Here is a 21,739-nt window from a genome sequence, read left to right as displayed (position 1 = left end):
TTGGTGGTTTTCTTTCAAAATTCTACAGATTCTGGAAGGGTTCCTGCTGACTGGAAAGTAGCAAATGTAACCCCATTATTTAAGAAAGGAGGGAGAGAGAAAACGGGGAACTGCAGGCCTGTCAAATTGACGTCAGTAGTAGGGAAAATGTTAGAATCTATTGTAAAGGATGTGATAACAAGACACTTAGAAAATAATGATATGATTGGGCAGAGTCAACATGGATTTATGAAAGGGAAATCATGTTTGACAAACCTGTTAGAGTTTTTTGAGGATGTTACTTACAGCATAAAGGATGTGCTGTATTTGGATTTTTCGACAGCTTTTGATAACATCCCACAAAGGAGGTTATTAAACAAAATTAGAGCACATGGGATTGGGAGTAATATACTGGTATGGATTGAGAATTGGTTAACAGACAGAAAACAGAGAATAGGAATAAACGACTTATTCTCAGGATGGCAGGCTGTTACTATTGGGGTATCACAAGGATCAGTGCTGGGGCTACAGATGTTCATAATCTATATAAATGATTTGGATATGGGGACCAAATGTAGTATTTCCAAATTTGCTGATGACACAAAACTAGGTGGGAATGTAAGTTGTGAGGAGAATGCAAGGAGGCTTCAAGGGAACTTGGAATATAATGTGACTAAATGTGAAGTTATCCACTTTGGTAGAAAAACAGAAAGACAGAGTATTTATTCAATGGTGAGAGGTTGGGAAGTGTTGATGTCCAAAGGGACCTGAGTGTTCTTGTTCATGAGTCACTAAAAGCTAGTATGCAGGTGCAGCAAGCAAGTAGGAAGGCAAATGGTATGTTGGCCTTCATTGCAAGGGGTTTTGAGTACAGGAGTAAAGAAATCTTGCTGTAATTGTGTAGAGCCTTGGTGAGACCGTACCTGGAGTATTGTGCACAGTTTTGGTCTTCTCATCTAAGGAAGGATATACTTGCCATAGAGGGAGTGCAACGAAGATTCACCAGACTAATCCCTGGAATGGCGGGATTGTTTTATGAGGAGAGATTGAAAAAACTGGGCCTGTATTCTCTAGAGTTTCAAAGAATGAGAGGTGATCTCATTGAAACTTACAAAATTCTTATGGGTGAGACAGGGTGGATGTATCTAAGATGTTTCCCCTAGTTGGTGAGCCTAGAACCAGTGGACATAGTCTTAGAATAAGGGGTAGGCCATTTAAAACTGATATGAGGAGGAATTTCTTCACTCAGATAGTGGTGAATCTTTGGCATTCTCTACCCCAGAAGGCTATGGAAGTTCAATCATTGAGCATGTTCAAGACAGAAATCGATAGATATCTGGATATTAATAATATCAAGGGATGTGGGGATAGCACGGAAAAGTGGCATTGAGGTAGATGATCAGCCATGATCTAATTGAATGGTGGAGCAAACACGATGGCCTACTCCTGCTCCTATCTTCCTAAGGGAAATGACACCACAGTTGTTAGCAGATGGTTTAAGTTTTGGTATTGATAGAAGCCAAGGGGATGGGAACCTCAGAGTAGATTCAGAAGGAAGAAAAGAAATGTTGGAAATGGAAAGCAGAAGATCAGCATCATAGAGCACAGAAACAGGCCATTCGGCCCATCATGTCCATGCCAGCCATCAAGCACCTATCTATTCTAATCCCATTTTCCAGCACTTGGCCTTGTATGTTATGGCATTTCAAGTACTCGTCTATTTTATTTATTTATTTTTTAGAGATACAGCACTGAAACAGGCCCTTCAGCCCACCGAGTCTGTGCTGACCAACAACAACCCATTTATACTAATCCTACATTAATCCCATATTCCCTACTACATCCCTACACTAGGGGCAATTTACAATGGCCAATTTTCCTATCAACCTGCAAGTCTTTGGCTATGGGAGGAAACTGGAGCACCCGGTGGAAACCCACGCGGTCACAGTGAGAACTTGCAAACTCCGCACAGGTTGTACCCAGAACTGAACCCGGGTTGCTGGAGCTGTGAGGCTGCGGTGCTAATCACTGCGCCACTGTGCTGCCCTAGATACTTCTTAAATGTTGTGAGGTTCCTGCCTCTACCACCCCTTCAGGCAGTGTGCTCCAGATTCCAACCACCCTCTGGGTGAAAACATTTTTCCTCAAATCCCCTCTAAACCTCCTGCCCCTTACCTTAAATCTATGCCCCCTGGTTATTGACCCCTCCACTAAGGGAAAAAGTTTCTTCCTACCTACCCTATCTGTGCCCCTCATAATTTTGTATACCTCAATCAGGTCCCCCCTCAGCGTTCTCTGCTCTAAGGAAAACAACCCTAGCCTATCCAGTCTCTCTTCATTAGCTGAAATGCTCCAGCCCAGGCAACATCCTGGTGAATCTCCTCTGCACCCTCTCCAGTGCAATCACATCCTTCCTATAGTGTGGTGCCCAGAACTGTACACAGTACTCTAGCTGTGGCCTAACTTTCGTTTTATATAGCTCCATCATAACCTCCCTGCTCTTATATTCTATGCCTTGGCTAATAAAGGCAAGTATCCCATATGCCTTCCGAACCACTTTATTAACCCATACCACAGCCTTCAGTGATCTATGGACATGCATACCAAGATCCTTCTGACCATCTGTACTTCCTAGGGTCCTACCACCCATTGTATATTGCCTTACCTTGTTAGTCCTCCCAAAATGGATCACCTCACACTTCTCAGGATTAAATTCCATTTGCCACAGCTCCGCCCATCTTACCAACCCATCTATATTGTCCTGTAAACTAAGGCTTTCCTCCTCACTATTTACGACACCACCAATTTTCGTGTCATCTGCGAACTTACTGATCATACCTCCTATGTTCACGTCTAAATCATTAATGTAGACTACAAACAGCAAGGATCCAAGCACTGATCCCTGCGGTACACCACTGCTCCAGCTTCCACTCACAAAAACAACCCTCAATCATCACCCTCTGCCTCCTGCCACTAAGCCAATTTTGGATCCAATTTGCCAAATTGCTCTGGATCCCATGGGCTCTTACCTTCTTAACCCATGCGGGACCTTATCAAAAGCCTTGCTGAAGTCCATGTAGACTACATCAACTGCTTTACTCTCATCTACACCTCCAGTCACCTCCTTGAAAAATTCAATCAATTTGTTAGACATGATCTCCCCCTGACAAACTTATGCTGACGATCCCTGATTAATCCCTGCCTCTCCAAGTGGAGATTAATCCTGTCCCTCAGAATTTTTTCCAATCATTTCCCAACCACTGATGTTAGACTCATCGGCCTGTAATTACCTGGTTTATCCCTGCTACCCTTCTTGAATAATGGTACCACATTGGCTGTCCTCCAGTCCTCTGGCACCTCTCCTGTGGCCAGAGAGGATTTGAAAACTTGTGTCAGAGTCCCTGCTATCTCCTCCCTGGGATACATCTCATCTGGGCCTGGGGATTTATCCACTTTTAAGTCCGCTAAAACCGCTAATACCTCCTCCCATTCAATGCTAATTTGTTCGAGTATATCACAATCCCCCTCCCTGATCTCTATACCTACATCATCCTTCTCCATAGTGAACACAGCTGAAAAGTAATCATTTAAAACCTCACCTACGTCCTCCAGCTCCACACTCAGATTGCCGCTTTGGTCCTTAATGGGCCCTATTCTTTCCCTGGTTATCCTTTTGCCCCTAATATACTTATAAAACACCTTGGGATTTTCCTTTAACTTGCCCACCAGTGTTTTTTCATGCTCCCTCTTCGCTCTCCTAATTACTTTTTTAAGTACCCCACTACACTTTCTATACTCCTCTAGCGCCTCCTCTGTTTTCAGCCCTCTGAATCTGCTACAGGCCTCCTTTTTTTCCCTTATCCAATCCTCTATATCCCTAGACATGCAGGGTCCCTGGACTTGTTGGTCCTATCCTTCACCTTTTCAGGAACATTTTGGCCCTGAACTCTCACTATTTCCTTTTGGAATGACTCGCACTGGTCTGGTGTAGACTTTCCTACAAGCTGCTCCCAGTCCACTTTGGCCAGATCCTGTTTTATCATATTGAAATCAGCCTTCCCCCAATTCAGTACCTTTATTTCCGGTCCATCTTTGTCCTTTTCCATGACTACCTTAAATCTGACAGAATTATGGTCACTATCCCCGAAATGCACCCCCACTGACACTTCTACCACGTCCAACTTCATTCCCTCGGGTTAGGTCCAGTACCGGCCCTTCTCTTGTAGGACTTTCTACGTGCTGGCTCAAAAAGCTCTCCTGTATGCACTTTAGTAATTCCGCCCCCTTTAAGCCTTTTGCACTAAGACTATCCCAGTTAATATTGGGGAAGTTGAAATCCCCTACTATTATTACCCTATTATTTTTACACCTCTCTGAGATTTGCCTACATATCTGCTCCTCTAACTCTCCCTGACTATTTGGAGGCCTGTAGTACACCCCCAGCCAAGTGATTGCCCCCTTTTTGTTTTTAAGTTCTACCCATATGGCCTCATTTGAGGAACCTTCTAAGATATCATCCCTCCTTACTGCAGTAATTGACTCCTTGATCAATCAATGCGACCTCCTCTTTTACATCACCCCCCCCCACCCCCGCACCCCGTCACACCTGAAGATTCTATATTCTGGAATATTGAACTGCCAGTCCAGCCCTTCCCTCAACCATGTCTCTGTGATAGTAATAATATCATACTACCATGTGTTAATCAACGCCCTCAATTCATTTGCCTTACTTGTAAGACTCCTTGGGTTAAAATAGATGCAATCCAGCCTTGCATTATTTGCTTGTGCCTTAACAGGTTAACAGGTTAAAATTGATACATAAGAACATAAGAACTAGGAGCAGGAGTAGGCAATTCAGTCCCTTGAGCCTGCTCTACCATTCAATACGATCATGGCTGATCTCATCTCAGCCTCAACTCCACTTTCCTGCCCGTTCTCCACAACCCTTCAACCCATTACTAATTAAAAATCTGTCTATCTCCTCCTCAAATTTACTCAATGTCCCGGCATCCACCACACTCTGGGGTAGTGAATTCCACAGACTCATGACCCTTTGAGAGAAGTAATTTCTCCTCATCTCTGTTTTAAATCTGCTACCCCTTATCCTAAAACTATGACCTCTCGTTCTAGATTGCCCGACAGGAGGAAACATCTACGTCTACTTTATCAATCCCCTTAATCATCTTATATACCTCAATTAGATCTCTCATTCTTCTAAACTCCAGACAGTACAGGCCTAAACTGCTCAATCTTTCTTCATAAGACAAACCCCTCATCTCTGGAGTCAATCTAGTGAACCTCCTCTGAACTGCCTCCAAAGCAACGACATCCCTCCTCAAGTAATGGGACCAAAACTGTACGCAATACTCCACGTGCGGTCTCACTAATGCCTTGTACAGTTGCAGCAACACTTCCCTACTTTTACACTCTATTCCTTTAGCAATAAAAGCCAAAATTCCATTTGCCTTCTTATTACCTGCTGCACCTGCATACTAGTTTTCTGCGATTCATGCACGAGGACAACCAGATCCCTCTGCACCGAAGCACTCTGAAGTTTCTCACCATTTAGATAATAATTTTCCTTTCTATTCTTCCGACCAAAATGGATAACCTCACACTTATCCACGTTAAACTCCATCTGCCAAATTATGGCCCATTCACCTAACCTGTCTATATCCATTTGTAAATTTTTTATTTCTTTATTGCAACTTACAATCCCACCTATTTTAGTGTCATCTGCAGATTTGGTTATAGTACCTTCTATCCCTGCATCCAAGTCATTAATATAGATTGTAATTATACTAATTAAAAAAACACACTTTAGTAGTACTAACCTTATCGCATATAAGATTAGGAAGCGTGTTTGGAAGGCAGAGGAAACAAAGGCTAGAAAATAAATAACCAAGGAGTTTGGCAGTGCTAATTGGTATATATGTCAATGTAAGAAGACGAGGGAATAAGGCAGATGAGCTGCGAGCACAGATTGCCACGTCGGAGTACGATATAGCTTTTACTGAGACATGGCTGAAAGAAGGGAGGGGATGGCAGCTCAAAATTCCTGGTTATAGGGTTTTCAGACAAGATACAGAGAGGGTAAAAAAGGAGGGGAGGTTGCAATATTTTTGAAGTAAAAATTATACCTATGAGGAGGGATGATTTGGTGGAAGGATCATCAAATGAGGCCGTATGAGTTGAATGGAAGAACAAAGTGGGGCAATCACACTACTGGGAGTGTTCTATAGCCTCCAAACAGTCAGAGGATATAGAAGAGCAAATATTTGGGCAAATCTCTGAGAAGTGCAAAAACAATAATGCTGTAATTGGGATTTCAACTACCTTAATATAACTGGGATAGAATTAGTGTGAAAGGCACAGAGGGAGAAGAATTCTTGAAGTGCATTAGGAGAACTTTTTTAGCTAGTACGTAGCAAGCCCAACAAGAAAGGGGGTGGTTGTGGACTTAGTTTTAGAGAATGGAGTTGGGCAGGTGGAAGGGATATCAGCTGGGGAGTCCTTTGATGGAAGTTATCATAATTCAGTTTGATTTGGGGTAGTTATGAAAAAGGACAAAGATAGGCCAGGAACAAAAGTTTTCAATTAGGCTAATTTTACTAAGCTGAGATGTGATTTTGCTAAAGGGGATTGGAAAAAGCTACTTGAAGGTAAATCAGTGTCAGTTCAGGGGAAGGCATTCAAGGAAGAGATAGTAAGGGTTCAGAGCAAGTATGTTCCCTTAAAGAAGGGCAGGACTAACAAATACGGAGTCCCCTGGATGTCATGGGGCTTATAGTAGAGGATAAAGGGAAAAAAAGGAAGTTTATGACAGATACCGAGGGCTCAATTCTGCAGAAAACCTAGAGTATAAAAAGTGTAGCAGTGAAATTAAAAAGGAAATTAGGAAAGCAAAGATAGGGAATGAAAAAATATTGGCAAATAAAATCAAAGAAAACCCAGAGATTTTTAATAAATACATAAACAGCAAAAGGATAACTAAATAAAGGGTAGGGCCTATTAAGGATCATAAGGATAACCTGTGTGGAGGTGGAGGACACTGGTATGATTCTTAATGAATACTTTGCATCTGTTTTCACAAAAGAAAGGTACGGTACAGATATTGCAAAATCAGGGAGGAGGAGTGTGAAATATTGGATAAATTAACATAGTGAGAGAGAAAGTATTAAGGGGTTTAACATCTTTGAAAGTGGATAAATCCCCATGTCTGAATGAAATGTATCCTCGGCTGTTAATGAAAGCAAGAGAAGAAATAATGGAGGCTCTGATCATCATTTTCTAAACATTCCTGGTGACAGGTGTTGTGCCAGAGTACTGGAGGGAAGCTAACATTGCACCATTGTTTAAAAACCAAGAAAGGGATACACCAAATAATTACAGGCCAGTCAGCCTAACCTTAGTGCTGGGAAAACTGTTGGAAAAAATTCTGAGGAAAAGGGTAAATCTTCATTTAAAAAGACGCGGATTAATCAAAGGCAGTCAGTATGAATTGGTTAAGGGAAGGTCGTGTCTGACTGACATGGTTGAATTTTTTGAGGAGATAACAAGAAAGGTCGATGAGGGTAGTGCATTTGATGTAGTTAGTATGACGTTTTAGCAAGGCTTTTGATATGGCCCAACATGGCAGACTCTCATGAAACTAAAAGCTCATGGGATCCAAGGCAAAGTGGCAAGTTGGATCCAAAATTGGCTCAGAGTTGGTTCCACAGGGCTCAGTACTAGGTCTCTTGCTTTTTGTTGTATGTATCTATGATTTAGTCTTGAACGTGGGCGTATGATTAAGAAGTTTGCAAACGATACAAAAATTGGCCATGTGGCTGATAATGAAGAAGAAAGCTGTAGACTCAGGAAGATATCAAGTGACTAGTCACGTGGGCAGAATGGTGGCAAATGGAGTTTAGTCCAGAGAAGTGTGAGGTAATGCATTTAGGGAAGGCTAACAAGGCAAGGAAATACAAAATAAATGGTAGGGCACTGAGAAGGGTAGAGGAACAGGGCTACTTTGGAGTGCATGTCCACAAATCTCTGAAGGTGGCTGGACAGGTAGATAAGGTGGTCAAGAAGGCATTTGGGATACTTGCCTTTATTAGCTGAAGTATAGAATATAAGAGCTGGGAGGTTATTCCGGTTAAACACTAGTTCGGCCAAATTTGGAGTACTCATGCAATTCTGGTCACCGCACTATAGGGTTGCACTAGAGACAGTACAGAGGAGATTTACGAGGATGTTGCCTGGACTGAAGAATTTTAGTTATGAGGAAAGATTGGATGGGTTGTTTTCTTTGGAACAGTGGAGGCTAAGGGGAGACCCAATTGAAGGGTATAACGTTATGAGGGGTCTAGATAGAGTGAATAGGAAGGCCCTATTGCTCTTGGTTGAGGGATCCATAAACAGGCAGCATAGAGTTGAGGTAAGAGGATTAGAGAGGAATCGAGGGGACATTTTTTCACCCAGCGTGGTGGGGATCTGAAACTCACTGGCTGAAAGAGTGGTGGAGGCAGAAACCCTCATAACATTTTAGAAGTACTTGGATATGCATTTGAAGTGCCATAACCTACAATACTACTGACTAAGAGCTGGATAGTGGGATTATGCTCGATGGCTACTTGTCGGCCGGTGTGGGCATGATAGGCCAAATGGCCTCCTTCTGTGCTGTAAATTTCTATGATTCTATACGCCGTCAATGTAGAAGCTATCTGAATAACATGGTGTTATGGTTTGAGGATGTCTTATTGTTCAGTGTCCTTCTTAATGATTACACACACTGCACAAAACACATTGGACACAAAGCACACCCTACTATATGTACTGCGATGTGTAGGCTGCTAAACCATTTCTGCATATTGCAATAGCTTACTGCTGTATGTGTAACAACTTGAAACTTTTATAAGTTGTCACCTCTCAACCATTAAGAGTGGATATTAGATGACTTCATACATACACCTGGAGCAACACAAAGGCCATCTGACTATATATCTTTCCCAATTTCTCCCTTGATTTCTTGCTGTGTGGTGTTCAAAGTCCTCTCTGTGCCAATCATCACCATCTTGTTGTGTTTCTTATCTCTGTTCCACATGCCTTTTTTAATAATGGACAGCACAGCATCTGTTTACAATTACAGACTGTCCCAGCCTTAACCAACCTGAACTTCTGACTGTTGTGATTTGTGTCTACACCTATATCCAACTAACCTGTTATCTATTTTCAAAAGAAGTGACAAAGCAAATACCACAGACTCACATTAGTCTTATATTAATAATTTGCAATATAATGTAAGCAAAATAAACTAGCAAGTATTAGCCAACACAGTTTTAGAAGGAAAAAATCCTGTCTCACTAGCATCCTGAACTTTTGAGAACTGACATCCCTAGTAGACACTGGAAAGCCCAATGATGTTGTTTATCTGAACTTTCAAAAGGCCTTTGAATAAATCACACATGAAAGACTACTTTAAAAACTTAATGCAATTAAACTTGGAGGTAGATAAGGGAGTGGCTGAAGAAGCAGAAGCAGGTTCTAGTTTGGAGAATGATGTTGAGCTGGGGAGGTGAAGAGAGTGGATTGGGACTTGAATTGAGGGGAGTACTCTGGGGGTTGGTGCTGGTGTCCCTCCTGTTTCTAATATATATACAAATGACCTGGATTCAGTCACATAATGTAAATTCATGTAACAAATGTCAGGTCTACACTGGATACCATCTTATAATAAACACTTTGGTGTTTGTGAATCAAATATTATTTAAAAATTGATCATTCTGCAGTCGCTATCTCTCAAGGGTGGTATAACTTCCCTGGAAATTATCCAGGTCACTCACCATTATCAAGTCAAGATGTGCACCGCCTCTTGTCGCGTCCACTACTTACTTAGTTGAACTCTAAACCACTTGGGCATTCCCAATTTATATTGGGTTGGTTGAATTCCCTCATTTAAGTAACCTTCCTGTTTTGACATATCCTCTTGATGAAAAGTCTTCCTTTTTATTCTAGCTGGCTATTATGGAGCACACCCCTAGCCTTAGCTTTGTTCTTGCCGTATGAAAATGTGTTATATTATTTTCTACTACTCAGAGGGTCAGCCTTTTCAACCTCATAAATGTCCTTGACAAACCAAGCTACACTCTCTCCCTTCCCATCTACTCAATCTTTCTTAAACATGTGACACCCTTGTACATTTTATCGTTATCTTCGGTAGAAGCTATTTTTCTGATATTCTTACTGCATTGCAGGTCCATATTACCTCAAAAATTTTTAAGTTCAAGCATCTTATCCATGACTTATCAAACCTTTGTGTATCTAACCCTTCAGCATTATCTTTTTCTACAAATGATACGATATTACCCAGCTGTTTCCCTCTTATCTAAAGATAATGACCTCTCTGCATCACATTCTTCCTTTTACTGACAGTCGAAAACCAGTGGCACTGCTCTCTGCTGTGGAATGCAGAGGCACAGTTGATGAACAACACGGTAAACACAGTTTTATAAAAGGGAAATCGTGTTTAACAAATAGAGTTGTTTGAGGGTGTAACTCACAGGCTTTATAAGTGGATGTAGTATATTTGGATTTTTAGAAGGCATTCGATAAGGTGCCACACAAGAAATTGTTACACAAGATTAGGACTCATGGGATTAGGGTTAATATATCAGCATAGTTTGACGATTGACAAACCGGGGGAATTTTATCCTGGTGCCGAGGGTCTCGACGTCTGGAAAAATTGAGATCCCTGTGTCGTTTCTTCTCTGGAAGGTACACTGAATCAGGCACTTAAGTGGACAGTGATGGGCCTTCCACAGGATCAAGGACCTCATCGCCAGAAATCCCACCCTTGCAGAGCTGCTGGCCAATTAGAGGCCAGCAGCTGTAACGCCACCGCAGTGGCAGTGGCTGCTGCTGGAGGAGCACCTACCGGAGGCCAAGAAGCATCACTGGGCCCAGGCCTCAGGTAGGTCAGGGCGGGAGTGTACTCACAGGATGAGGATTGCGGGGGAGGGGGGAGTTGGCAGTAAGGACAGGGGGATAGCTCTTAGTGCCCCCCCTTCCCAATGCCGTGACCCTCATTCAGGCACTAAGTGCCTTTTAACAAGGGACGGGACCTCCCCAACGGAGCCAGAAAGCAGGCCACACGGTTTTTCATGTCACGCTTCCCATGTGGCGACAGGGCCACCCGCCCATGGCTAATTGCAGCTGTGGCAGGCACAGGCCCTTAACCTGTACAAGATGGACGGGTTGCATCTGACCTGTACAAGATGGACTGGGACTAATATCCTCGCAGGGAGATTTGCTAGTGCTGTTGGGGGAGGGTTTAAATTAGATTGGCAGGGGAATGGGAACCTGAGAGGAAGCTCAGATTGGAGGGAAGAAGAACTGGTAACTTGTCAGGGTTGTGGGAGCCAGGAGCAGATATCAGAGAGGAATATCAAGGTGCACGGAATACTGGAGGGGACAGCACAACAGTAGGGAATAGTAAGTTATTAGGTGGAATCAGAGTAAGGGAGAAAGTAATAAAGACTAAATCAGGGTTAATGTGCATATATGTGAATGCACGGAGTGTGGTTAATAATACTGATGAGGTACAGGCGCAGATTGCCATGTGGAAATATGTTGTGGCTATAACAGAGACCTGGCTCAAAGAAGTGCAGGACTGGGTGTTAAATATTCCTGGATACAAGGTGTTCAGGAAAGATAGGAAAAGGAAAAAAAGAGGGAGGTTTGGTGGCATTGATTAAGGAGAGCACTGAAGTGCTGGAAGAAAAGGATGTCCCAGAGGGACCAAGGACAGAATCAATTTAGCCAAAGCTAGGGAACAGAAAAGGTGCAGTTACATTGCTCGGTGTTGTCTATAGGCCATCAGCTAGTGGGAAGGATGTGGAGGAACAAATTTGCAAGGAAATTACAGAGAGGTGCAAAAATTATAGGGTAGTTATAATGGGGGATTTTAATTATCCAAACATAGACTGGGATAGCAGTAGTGTAAAAGGCAGTGAGGGGCAAGAGTTCCTAGAGTCTGTTCAGGAAAATTTTCTACAGCAGTATGTTGCTAGTCCAACAAAAAATGAGGCACTGCTAGACCTGGTTCTTGGGAATGAAATGGGCCAAGTTTTTTTATATTCGTTCCCGGGATGTGGGCATCGCTGGCTAGGCCCACATTAATTGCCCATCCCTAATTGCCCTTGAGAAGGTGGTGGTGAGCTGCCTTCTTGAATGGCTGCAGTCCATTTGGGGTAGGTACACCCCCAGTACTGTTAGGAAGGGAGTTCCAGTGACAGTGACAGTGAAGGAATGGCAATATAGTTCCAAGTCAGGATGGTGTGTGCCTTGGAGGGGAACTTGCAGGTGGTGGTGTTCCCTTGCATCTGCTGCCCACCTGCTGCTTTGCCTTGTAGATGGTGGACAAGCTTTGTGGAGTCAGGAGGTGAGTTACTCGCCGCAGGATTCTTAGCCTCTGACCTGCTCTTGTAGTCACAGTATTTATATGGCTACTCCAGTTTTGTTTCTGGTCAAAGGAAACCCTAGGATGTTGATAGTGGGGGATTCAGCGATCGTAATGCCATTGAAGGTCGAGGGGAAATTGTTAAATTCTCTCTTGTTGGAGATGGTCATTGCCTGGCGCAAATGTTACTTGCCATTTATCAGCCCAAGCCTGGATATTGTCCAGGTCTAGCTGCATTTCTACATGGACTGCTTCAGTATCTGAGGAGTCGTGAATGGTGCTGAACATTGTGCAATCATCAGCAAACATCTCCACTTCTGACCTTATGATTGAAGCAAGGTCATTGATGAAGCAGTTGAAGATGGTTGGGCCTAGGAGACGGCCCTGAGAAACTCCTGCAGTGATGTCCTGGAGCTCAGATGATTGACCTCCAACAACCACAACCATCTTCCTTTCTTCTAGGTACAGCTCCAAGCAGTGGAGAATCTTTCCTCTGATTCCAATTGACTCCAGTTTTGCTAGGACTCCTTGATGCCATAAGTGGACCAAGTATCAGTAGGAAAGCACTTAGGGGACAGTGATCATTTTATCATAAGGTTTAGGCTGACTACTGGAAAAGGCCAAAGAACAATCCAGAGTAAGAATAATTAACTGGGGGAAAGCCAACGTCAATGGGGTAAGAATGGAGCTGGGGCGAATAAATTGGAGTCAAATGTTGGCAGGAAAACCAGTAGCTGATCAATGTGCTACTTTCAAAGAAGAGATAGTTTGGGCACAGTCAAGGTACATTCCCTTGAAGGAGAAAGGTAGGGCAAACAAATTCAGAGCACCTGGATGACAAAAGAGGTAGAGATTAAGATAAAGAAGAAAAAGTGTGCTTATGACAGATGCCAGGTAGAAAATACTATTGAGAACCAGGCTGAATATAGAAGGTCCAAAGGGGAAGTGAAAAAACAAATAAGAGAAGCAAAGAGAGAGCATGAAAATTGACGAGCAGCTAGCATTAAAGGAAATCCCAAAGTTTTCTATAGAAATATAAGTAGTAAAAGGGTGGTGAGAAGAGGAGTGGGGCCAATTAGGGATCATAAAGAGGATTTACACATGAAGGCTGAGGGCATAGCTGAGGTATAAAATTAATACTTTGTATCTGTCTTTACCAAGGAAGAAGATGCAACCCAGGCAATGGTGGAAGATGAGTTAATTCAGACACTATAAGGGTTTAAAATTGAGAAAGAGGATGTATTAGATCGGCTGTCTGTACTTTAAGTGGATAAAGCATAAGGACCGGATGAGATGCATCCAAGGACACTGAGGGAAGTGAGGGTGGAAATCGTGGAGGCTCTGGCCATAATTTTTCAGTCTTCCTTAGACTCGGTGGTGATGCCAGAGGACTGGAGAACTGCAAACGTTACACCCTTGTTCAAAAAAGGGTGTAAAGATAAGCCCAGCAACAACAGGCAAGTCAGTTTAACTTCGGTGGTGGGAAAACGTCGAGAAAAAATAATTCGGGACAAAATTAATAGTCACATGGACAAATGCGGGTTAATTAAGGAAAGCCAGCATGGACTTCTTAAGGGAAAATCATGTTTAACTAACTTTCTGGAGTTTTTTGAGGAGATAACAGAGAGGATTGATGAGGGCAATGCTGTTGATGTGGTATACATGAACTTTCAAAAGGCATTTGATATAGTCCGACACGACAGACCTGTGAGCAAACTTTAGCTCATGGAATAAAAGGGATGGTAGTAACATGGATACGGAATTCGCTGAGTGACAAGAAACGAAGGGCAGTGGTTAATGGATGTTTTTCGGGCTGGAAGAAGGTTTGTAGTGGACTTCCCCAGGGGTCAGTGTTGGGACTCTTGCTTTTCCTGATATATAGGAATGACCTAGACCTTGGTGTACAAAGTTAGCAGTGATATGAAATTTGGAAGCATTGTAAACTGTGAGGAGGATAGTGTAGAACTTCAAAAGGACTTAGATAAGTTGGTGGAATGGTCAGACAGGTGGCAGATGAACTTCAATGCAGAGAAATGTGAAGTGATTCATTTCGGTAGGAAGAACATGAAGAGAGAATATGAAATAAAGAGTATTATTCAAAAGGAGGTGCAGGAGCAGATGTACCTGGGTATATATGTGCATAAGTCATTGAAGGTGGCAAGACAGGTTGAGAAAGCGGTTAATAAAGTATACAGTATCCTGGGCTTTATTAATAGGGGCATAGAGTACAGGAGCAAGCAAGTTATGTTGAACTTGTATAAGACACTAGTTCAGCCTCAGCTGGAGTATTGCATCCAGTTCTGGGCATTGCACTTTAGAAAAAAGGTGAGGGCATTGGAGACAGTACAGAAAAGATTCACGAGAATGGTTCCAGGGATGAGGAGCTTCAGTTATGAACATAGTTTGGAGAATTTTGGACTGTTTTCCTTGGAGAAGAGAAGGCTGAGAGGTGATTTGATAGAGGTATTCAAAATCATGAGGGGTCTGGACAGAGTAGATAGAAAGAAACTGTTCCCACGTGTGAAAGGATCGAGAACGAGAGGGCACAGATTTAAAGTATTTGGTAAGAGAAGCAAGAAGCAAAAGTGACATGAGGAAAAACGTTTTCACGCAGCGAGTGGTTAAGGTCTGGAATGCGCTGTAACAATTCTGTCATTCTGTGATTCTTAATTTGGGATTTATTGCCCAATTAAGGGCCTCAATTGGCCGTTCACCAGCCTTCCTGCCCCAAACTAAATTTTGGCGGAGGCAGGACGGTGGCGGGAACCCCACACCACCACCATCCCACTCGATTTTATGCTCTCCCCACCTCCAAACCCACAGTGGGGGAGAGCATAAAATTCCACCCATCATGTTTAAGAAACTTGATTGAACTTTTTGATGAGGTAACAGAGAGCGTTGATGAGGGTAATGCAGTTGATGTGGTGTATATGGACTTTCAAAAGGTATTTGATAATTTGCCACAAAATAGGCTTACTAGCAAAGTTGAAGCCCATGGAATAAAAGGGACAATGGCAGCATTGATATGAAATTGGCTAAATGACAGGAAACAGAGAGTCATGGTGAATGGTTGTTTTTTGGACTAAAGGAAGGTGTTTCCCAGGGCTCAGTACTAGGATCACTGCTTTTCTTGATATATTCTAATGACTTGGATTTGGGTGCACAGGGCACAATTTCAAAAGTTGCTGATGACACAAAACTTGGAAGTATAGTGAACTGTGAATAGGCTAGTGATAGACTTTAACAGGATGTAGGCAGGCTAGTGGAATGGGAAAACAAGTGGCAGATAAAATTTAATGCAGAGAAGTGCAAAGTGTTACAATTTGGTAGGAAGAATGTGGAGAGTAATATAAACTAAAGGGTACGATTCTAAAGGGAGTACAGGAAAATAGTTAAAAAGGAACACAGATTTTATAAATGGGAGCATAGAGTATAAAAGCAAGGAAGTTATGATGAACCTTTATAAAAGTTTATAAAATACTGGCTTGGCCTCAACTGGAGTATTGTATCTAATTCTGGGCACTGCACTTTGGAAGGATGTGAAAGCTTTTGAGAGGGTGTAGAAAAGATTTATGAGAATGTTTCCAGAGATGAGGGACTTCAGTTACGTGCAGAGATTGAAGAAGTTGGGGTTGTTCTCCTTGGAGCAGAGAAAGTTGAAAGGAGATTTGATCCACGTGCTCAAAATCATGAGGGATCTCGACAGAGTAGATAGAAACTGTTCCCATTGGCAAGGACTAGAGGACACAGTTTTAAGGTGATTGGCAAAAGAACCACAGGTAAAATAAGGAAAAACTTTTTTAATGCAGCGAGTGGTTATGATATGGAATGCATTGCCTGAGAGTGTGGTGGAGGCAGATGCAAAAGGGAGTTGAATAAACACCTGGAAGGAAAAGATTTACAGGGCTATGTAGAAAGGGTGGGGGTGTGGGACTAGCTAAATTGCTCTTGCAGATAGCTGGTAGCGGCTTAACGGACCTTCTGTGCTGTAACCATTCAATGCTTCTATGGTTAACAGACAACTGAGAGTGGGACAAAGCCAACAGGTCATTTTTAGGATGGCAGGGTGTAACTAGTGGAGTGCTGCAAAGGTTGGTTCTCAGGCCTCAGCTATTTACAACCCATATCAATGACTTAGATGAAGGGTCTGAGTGTAATACATCCAAGTTTGCAAACAACACAAAGCTAGGTAGGAATTAAACCTGAGGAGAATGCAAAGAGGCTGCAAAGGGATATAGACAGGTTAAGTAAGTGGGCAAGATGGTGGCAGAAGGAGTATAATGTGGGGAAGTGTGAAATTATCCACTTTGGTAGGAAGAATGGAAAAGCAGAATTTTTTTTACAATGTGGGAGGCTAGTAAATGTTAGTATTTAGAGGGGTTTATGGACCTTGTACACAAATCACACAAAGTTAACATGCAGACACAGCAAGCAATTAGGAAGGCAAATGGTATGTTAGCCTTTATTGCAAGGGGGTTGTAGTGAGCAAGGCAATTATATAGGGCTTTGGTGAGACTACACCTGGAGTACTTTGTACAGTTTTGGTCTCCTTACCAAAGGAAGGATATAGATATATTTGTGTTAGGTTCAGTATATTTATTCATGGACTGAGAGGGCTGTCTTATGAGGAAAGACTGAGTAGAATGGGCTTATATTCTCTGAAATTTAGAAGAATGAGAGGTGATTTCATTGTAACATGTAGGGTGGAATTTTATGCTCTCCCCCGCGGCAAATTTGGAGGCGGTGAGAGCATAAAACCGGGTGGGATGGTAACAGGAGGGGTTGGCGCCACCATCCTGCCTCCGCCGAAATTTAGATCGGGCCAGGAAATGCTGTGAATGGGCCTCCTTGTCCTGCTGCCAATTGAGGCCCTTAACTGGGCAATAAACACCTCTTCCTGCTGCAGCTGCAATTACCTGTGTGGCAGGCGGCCCTGTCGCTGCACGGGAAGCACGGTAAGAAAAGCCATGCGGGCTGCTTCCCAGCTCCAGGGGAAATGCCTGAATCAGGGACCTGCCATCGGGAAGGGGGTAGGGCCCACTTAGGGCCACCCCCCTGCCCTTGCTGCCGACCCCCCTCACCCCTCAACCTGAAGCCTCTGGCAGGTGCCTCCGCAGTGGCGCTGCAGCTGCCAGCCTCTGATTGGCCGGCAGCTCTGCAGGGCTAAGATTTCCGGCAACTGGGTCTTAAATCCTATGGAAGGCCCACCGCCATCCACTTAAGTGCCTGATTGGCAATAAATTCGGCTGGCCTTCCAGAAAGGAGTCAACGTGGGGATCTTGACGTCGAGACACCAGCCACCAGCATAAAGTTCCCCCTGTAAAATCTTAGAGGGCTTGACAGGATAGATGTTGAGAGGCTGTTTTCCTGGCTGGAGAGTATAGCATCAGAAGTCATAGTCTCAGGATAAGGGGTCGGCCATTTAGAACTAAGATGAGGAGGGATTTCGAGCCTCAGAGAATTGTGAACCTTTGGAATTGACAGCTGTGGATGCTCAGTGGCTCAGTATATTCAAGACTGAGACTGATAGATTTTTGGGCATAAAGGGAATGAAGGGATATGGAGATAGGATGGGAAAGTGGAGTTGATGTAAAAGTTTAGCCAGGGTCTTACTGAATAGCAGAGCAGGCTTGAGGGACTGTATGATCTACTCCTATTTCTATATCTTATGTTCTTATGAAATCAGTAGATATGCAGGATACTGACTATTTAATGAAAACGGCATCTTTAATCCATCATCACACTTGTAGACACACAACATTATGAATTAAAGTCCAGGTGCAAGGGGAAGTTAGGAACACAATTATCAATTTACCAAGAGTGCGATGTACAAATTGCTTTGTGTTGGAATACAGCCAGCACAAAGAGACTTACACATCTCCCATTGGCTGCACTGCTGGAATATAAAAAGCACTTTTCATTTCTTTGTCTGATTCTTCCTGCTTTGCCCAATCTCCTTTCTCTTGGCCCCTTCTCTTGTTCCGACTGTACCTTATCTAATCATCAATTTACTGTTGGTCAGTACTTGCTTTTCGACAAGACTCCTTTCACTCCCTGTCACAATGCAAACATAGCCTGAGTGCACCAGAGCTGAAACCATTTCCGAGAAAGCATTTTGCCTATATCTGTCTGTTTATGGATTCTCATTATTTTTAGAGAAACGTCAATCATATGACACTTTAACAGTTTGAGATATCTCTGTCAGCAAAGAAAAAACTTCAAAAATGTCTTCATTTGTATGTAGGCCTGGGCTGGGGAAGAGCTGCAGGGAGGATGGAAGTGGTGCAAGGGGGTAATGAGGAGAAAACTAGCATCAACTTAACCCAACAATCCCAAGTTCAAATGGTGTAGAGCAAATAATAGCAGTTTAAATGTGTTTATTTTTAAATAAACAGTTAATTGACAAGAATTATTTAAAACAACACAGACAAACAACCTGTGCAAAATCATTAATTAAAGGTATATTAGTTTTTCATTTTCAATACGTTTTTTTATTTGTTCCTGGGATATGAGTTTCACTGGCTAGGCCAGAATTTATTGCCCATCCCTAATTGCCCTTGAGCCACCTTCTTGAACCGCTGCAATCAATGTGGTGTAGATACACCCACAGGGCTGTTAGGAAGGGAATTCCAGGATTTTGACCCAGTGACAGTGAAGGAAAGGTGATATAGTTCCAAGTCAGGATGGTGTGTGGCTTGGAGGGGAACCTGCAGGTGGTGGTGTTCCCATGCATCTGCTGCCCTTGTCCTTCTAGGTGGTAGAGGTCACAGGTTTGGAAGGACCTGTCCAAGGAGCCTTGATGAGTTCTGCAGTGCATCTTGTAGATGGTGCACACTGCTGTCACTATGCATCGGTGGTGAAGGGAGTGAATGTTGAAGGTGGTGGATGGCATGTCAATCAAGTGGGCTGCTTTGTCTTGGATGGTGTCTAACTTCTTGAGTGGTGTTGGAGATACACCCATCCGGGCAAGTGGAGAGTATTCCATCACACTCCTAACTTATGCCTTGTAGATGGTGGGCAGGCATTGGTGAGACATGAAGTGAGTTACTCACCGCAGAATTCCTTGCCTCAGACCTGCCTTTGTAGCCACAGCATCTATGTGGCTGGTCCATTTCAGTTTTTTTTTTAGAACATTACAGCGCAGTACAGGCCCTTTGGCCCTCGATGTTGCGCTGACCTGTGAAACCATCTGACCTACGCTATTCCATTTTCATCCATATGTCTATCCAATGACCACTTAAATGCCCTTAAAGGTGGCGAGTCTACTACTGTTGCAGGCAGGGCGTTCCACGCCCCTACTACTCTCTGAGTAAAGAAACTACCTCTGACATCTGTCCTATATCTATCGCCCCTCAACTTAAAGCTATGTCCCCTCGTGTTTGCCATCACCATCCGAGGAAAAAGACTCTCACTATCCACCCTATCTAACCCTCTGATTATCTTATATGTCTCTATTAAGTCACCTCTCCTCCTCCTTCTCTCCAACGAAAACAACCTCAAGTCCCTCAGCCTTTCCTCGTAAGACCTTCCCTCCATACCAGGCAACATCCTAGTAAATCTCCTCTGCACCCTTTCCAAAGCTTCCACATCCTTCCTATAATGCGGTGACCAGAACTGCACGCAATACTCCAGGTGCGGTCTCACCAGAGTTTTGTACAGCTGCAACATGACCTCGTGGCTCCGAAACTCGATCCCCCTACTAATAAAAGCTAACACACCATATGCCTTCTTAACAGCCCTATTAACCTGGGTAGCAACCTTCAGGGATTTATGTACCTGGACACCAAGATCTCTCTGTTCATCTACACTACCAAGAATCTTCCCATTAGCCCAGTACTCTGCATTCCTGTTACTCCTTCCAAAGTGAATCACCTCACACTTTTCCGCATTAAACTTCATTTGCCATCTCTCAGCCCAGCTCTGCAGCCTATCTATGTCCCTCTGTACCCTACAACATCCTTCGGCACTATCCACAACTCCACCGACCTTCGTGTCATCCGCAAATTTACTAACCCACCCTTCTACACCCTCTTCCAGGTCATTTATAAAAATGACAAACAGCAGTGGCCCCAAAACAGATCCTTGCGGTACACCACTAGTAACTAAACTCCAGGATGAACATTTGCCATCAACCACCACCCTCTGTCTTCTTTCAGCTAGCCAATTTCTGATCCAAAGCTCTAAATCACCTTCAACCCCATACTTCCGTATTTTCTGCAATAGCCTACCGTGGGGAACCTTATCAAACGCCTTACTGAAATCCATATACACCACATCCACTGCTTTACCCTCATCCACCTGTTTGGTCACCTTCTCGAAAAACTCAATAAGGTTTGTGAGGCACGACCTACCTGTCACAAAACCGTGCTGACTATCGCTAATGAACTTATTCTTTTCAAGATGATTATAAATTCTGTCTCATAACCTTTTCCAACATTTTACCCACAACTGAAGTGAGGCTCACAGGTCTATAATTACCAGGGCTGTCTCTACCCCCCTTCTTGAACAAGGGGACAACATTTGCTATCCTCCAGTCTTCCGGCACTATTCCTGTCGACAATGACGACATAAAGATCAAGGACAAAGGCTCTGCAATCTCCTCCCTAGCTTCCCAGAGAATCTTCAGATAAATCCCATCCAGCTCAGGGGACTTATCTATTTTCACACTTTCCAAAATTGATAACACCTCCTCCTTGTGAACCTCAATCCCATCTAGCCTAGTAGCCTGAATCTCAGTATTCTCCTCGACAACATTTTCTTTCTCTACTGTAAATACTGACGCAAAATATTCATTTAACGCTTCCCCTATCTCCTCTGATTCCACACACAACTTCCCACTACTATCCTTGATTGGCCCTAATCTAACTCTAGTCATTCTTTTATTCCTGATATACCTATAGAAAGCCTTAGGGTTTTCCCTGATCCTATCCGCCAATGACTTCTCGTGTCCTCTCCTTGCTCTTCTTAGCTCTCCCTTTAGATCCTTCCTGGCTCGCTTGTAACTCTCAAGCGCCCTAACTGAGCCTTCACGTCTCATCCTAACATAAGCCTTCTTCTTCCTCTTGACAAGCGCTTCAACTTCTTTAGTAAACCACGGCTCCCTCGCTCGACAACTTTCTGGTCAATGGTAACCCCAGGATGTTGATAGTGGGGGGTTCAGCGATGGTGATGCCATTGAATGTCAAGGGGGGATGGCAAGATTCTCTCTTGTTTGAGATGTTCATTGCCTGGTACTTGTGTGGCGCAAATGTTACTTGCCACTTATCAGCCCAAGCCTGGATGTTGTCCAGGTCTTGCTGCATCTGGACATGGACTGCT

At 43.4% G+C, this 21,739-nt stretch overlaps 1 protein-coding gene across 3 annotated transcripts in view; it reads left to right on the top strand.

Annotated features, from left to right (window-relative positions):
• Positions 1 to 21,739, top strand: part of ptpn5 (protein tyrosine phosphatase non-receptor type 5) — a 143,429-nt gene that overhangs the window by 8,306 nt on the left and 113,384 nt on the right. The gene's annotated exons all lie outside the window — the stretch shown is intronic.

Source organism: Heterodontus francisci, chromosome 14 (assembly GCF_036365525.1).
Source record: "Heterodontus francisci isolate sHetFra1 chromosome 14, sHetFra1.hap1, whole genome shotgun sequence".
Lineage (NCBI taxonomy): Eukaryota > Metazoa > Chordata > Chondrichthyes > Heterodontiformes > Heterodontidae > Heterodontus > Heterodontus francisci.
Note: the sequence above shows the minus strand (reverse complement) of the source record. Positions and strands in the feature narration are given on the sequence as shown.